Source organism: Charadrius vociferus, unplaced genomic scaffold (assembly GCF_000708025.1).
Source record: "Charadrius vociferus isolate BGI_N301 unplaced genomic scaffold, ASM70802v2 scaffold332, whole genome shotgun sequence".
In the NCBI taxonomy this organism is placed as follows: domain Eukaryota; kingdom Metazoa; phylum Chordata; class Aves; order Charadriiformes; family Charadriidae; genus Charadrius; species Charadrius vociferus.
This window is the reverse complement of record NW_009647418.1, coordinates 2,762,350-2,766,413: the sequence shown is the minus strand read 5'-3', so window position 1 is coordinate 2,766,413 and position 4,064 is coordinate 2,762,350.

Sequence of the window (4,064 nt, the reverse complement as noted above, 5' to 3'; positions counted from 1 at the left end):
TATACTGAATCAGTGAAGAAATCTCATCTCATCCCATCCACTTTTCCAAACCAAACCCATGTACAATTTTAAGCTTCCAAGCCCCAGCATTGTAGCTTTGAAATAAGCATTATTTCCTTTCCTATCAGAAATAATAATAATAAATAAATTGGTTTGGTAAATAAGAAAACATAAATTAAGGATCAAACCTTCTTCTGCAACTAAAATGTTAGGACTGTAGCATTCCTACTTTATGTTCCATATGTTCCGTAAATTCCCCTTTATCTTCCGTTTTACAGCTCCATTCTGAGGTACAAACTAAACAGGATAAATTCTTTTATTTCCAACTCTAATACTCATTATTACACACCTCTATACTGCCACTCTAGTTAGCTGAAACAAAGAGTCAGTCATGCTTAATTAACTCTTAGAAATGCTTCAGGGAGTTCTTCTGAAATCATGCTGGAGTTCAACGCTGTGGTTTGAGGTTACCTCTGATCAGTGCAATTGCGGAAGGCCACCAAAAGGGTGTAGTCCTGCACTCTTCCCTCATCTCACCCCACTGTCCTCTCCATCCTGTAGATTACACCGATCAAACGGCTACAGAGCTGCAGTGAATTGACCTAATGAAAAAAAAAAAAAGTGGTTTTTTTTTTAATACTTAATGGGTGAGTTTCTGCTGGATCAGGTCACAGAACAGACTTACACCGTGGCTGCATGAAACTAGACCTAATGCAGGAGAAATGAGGGACAGACACCCAAGAGAAAGGGAACCGGCTCTTTCAGCAGCAGGCTGTTATTAACCCTAATTAGAGGTAATGTCAACCCATTCCCTCCATCGTTTATGCATGAACACAATCGGAGCAGGTGGCAGGAGTCCAAGTTTCTTTCCAGAAAGCCCTGAGAAATGTCTACACTGCCACAAAAATACTCTTTTTTTTTTTTTTTTCTGCTAAAAATGTACTTCTGTATTTTCTGTAGGAGGGCTGAATAAGAATAGGTTCACTGAGTACCATATGATTAATGGGATACAGTACTGAGCACGCAGTGGTGCTACCCTTTGCATAGCAGTTTTTCTTAAACATATTTCCAGCTTCACATGCAAATCATCACTTCCATTTGTTCCTGTTATTGTACCAAAACCAATTCAGATTACCACAAAATGGAAATTATGGTAGATCTGCATTAAAAACAACACGTTGATGCAGAAGTTGCAAAAGGCAAATTTGGGTTTCTCAGCAGTCCCAAGCAGTGAGGAGGTTAAGGCAAGCATCTCTGCAAATCTCTTCTGAAGTAGAGCTTAAAGTTCAGTTGATGGCATTTCTGCAGAGGAAAGATTTTGATCTGTTGCGTCTACAAAAATTGTGTAATTTTTAACTTACTTCATAAACCAATGAAACGGTTTAGTATCTCGTCTTCTGTCTTAACCCAACCTTATGTGATGAAAGATATTTTAAAAAATATTTAAAAGATTATTTCAGTCCATTCTATCCAATGGGAAATAACTATGTATGAAAGCTCAGTAGGGGTGAAATTAACCCATTACTTCAGACAGCATTCCCATGCACAGCACTATAGTTCTTATTTTAGCATGAGCCTTGCAGTGTCAGTTTAATTAAACGACAGCTCCTACTTTCAAGCTAATGAGGTCAGGATCCATCACACTGTCATGATTAGATTTTAAATAATTTAACTTACATTAGCATCACGCAAAAGTTTTCATGTTGGGGTTTTTTTAAGAGTTCAGGCTAGTCCCTTTCTCAATAATCACCGCTCCCTTTTCACAGTATTGATACACAAAGTGTTTTTTCCCTGTATTTTTGACCTTGAAGAAAGCTAGCCTTGCAGCAGCCCTGAGCTCTCCCCATACCAAGCACTGCTGAGCGGGGCCCAGCTCTGGGCACTGCTGGAAACCTGCAGCATGACCTGCTCAGAGGGGAAATGAGCCCCAACCCTCATCTTCCAACACTGAACCCGTGTCCTGAAGCATAGGGCTTTAATATTGCTTTTAAATGTTTTTATCCTATCTAATGCAGCTGTGGATATTCTAATTATCCACATTCTACTGCCCCCCCCCTTTTTTTTTTCCCAGTTCTTTTAAGTCTGGGACAGGTTTTTTTGTTATTAATACATATATTACAGTATTATTTCAATGGTAAAATGAATTGCAGTTTAATAGGAATCATTTCTGTCTTAAAACAAGGTTAAAAATGTGTTTTCTATTTTTGAAGGTCTAGAGATTAAATTTGTGATATTTCTGAAACACATTTATTTCCCTACTTCAATAATGAGCTCTGGTGTTTCTAGGTGTATGTGATTAATACAGTCCTTGGTGGGTTTGCTTGATACACCGAGAGTCTCAGGTTGTTCGTGTCCAAAAAAAGAAAGACTTAGAAAAATTAGTTGATTTTTGTTTATGTTTCTGTTCTGTCTTTTGGTCGACTTTTGTAGAATGGATGGATTATGTGTTTTTTGTCTGATGATTCTCCAGTAACATCCATTTATCTTGTACAAGTACTCTGGCCTCAATCCTACAGATGTACACATGCGTTTAATTTTAAGATTGAGTAATCTTGCCTGAAAGGTTAACATATGCATACGTCTTTTCAGGATTATGGATTAATAATGCACTTGCTGTAATAGACATCTGGAATCCACACTTCAATATATAGCCTATACAACACTTCTATATGATAATAAAGTTCAATCATCTGCAAATAGAGAGATGTTGGAGAAAGATTGCATGATTTTTCAAGATTCTGCAGTTATTGGCAGATGCAGAAGCAGCTCACTGCCTTGAATCCTAAGTTAGAATTCTATCTCCTGCCTTTATCCACATCATGATTCATTAAAATGTGGATCCTTCCAAACAGATGACTGCAAAGTTGAATTTTAATGTGTTTTATCTTTTTCATGATATTTAATATATTCATATAGTACCTAGAAAGGACCTGGTGAGGTATGCAAAGGGTAACTGGATGCTATTATGAATGTTTCTCCTGGTAGAAGCAGACAGGAATAGTAAAGAAAAATGCCCTATTTAAAGAAGAATTTCAGTCTCTGTTTAACTGATCTGAGAATTAAAGCCACAGAAAGACATTTTGAAATTTGCTTCTGAGATTTGTGCTGGTTAGGTCAGAGCACTCTCAGGTTTTGCTGGCCCAGGAGAGACAACAGTGAAAAAATACCACACTGAAGGGAGAAACACATTTGTTCTCAATGTCCACCTCAAAAAATTGCAAAGAGCAAACCAGAGGAGCACTGTCAAAGCCATCAGCCCCCGACCCTGGGTTTAGGTACTCTTTGATGTTCCCTTTCTTGGGGGCATGTGGAGGGGAGGTAAAGGATGTCACTTCAGAGAGGAGCCACACTTTGGAACCTGGAGGCTGTTCAAAACCTGCACTCTGACCCTGCTATTGCAATCAGATGGTCCCAATATTTGCTCAGCATCAATTTAGAGTAGATGTGAATTGGTGTTCTTGAAATGAGACCCTCTGATAGTCTTAGGAACCCGCAGCATCGCTATACTTACGATTCTGTTTGTATCAGTAGCTACTTTATGTAATTTTTACCTACTTTTCCATGTGATTTCTACCAACCTGTTTTATGTGCGTTATTACAAAGGTAATTTTGCTTTATTTAACACGCAATAACACATTATAGATGTCAGAACCTGCTCTCGCAAGACAATTAAGTGCAGATCTTGGAGCATTTTCTGCAGCAGGCGGTGTTTGCCTTTGCAGGGCTTCCCCGCTGCAGGAGGGACGGAGGAACCCAGCGAAGCCCAGCGTACACACCACAGAGTGCTCAACTAATCACAGCGATTACCCGCAACTCCGTGCCTTGTAAGATAACTTTCCAGTGTTTACTACGTTAATTCCCCACTCTTTAGGGGAATCCTCCAAAAATGCGCCAGGGTTTAAAACGTGAGGCTGGGCAAGTTGTCGTGTGTGTCCCGCCCGTGTAAACAGAACTTTTAGGGGCGCCTCTGCAGCACCCACGCAGGGACCGTCCGCGCCTTTGTGGTTCCCCCTCGTCTCCCCTTCCCCCCCCTCCCTCCGTGTCCCGTCATCGTCCCCGTCCCC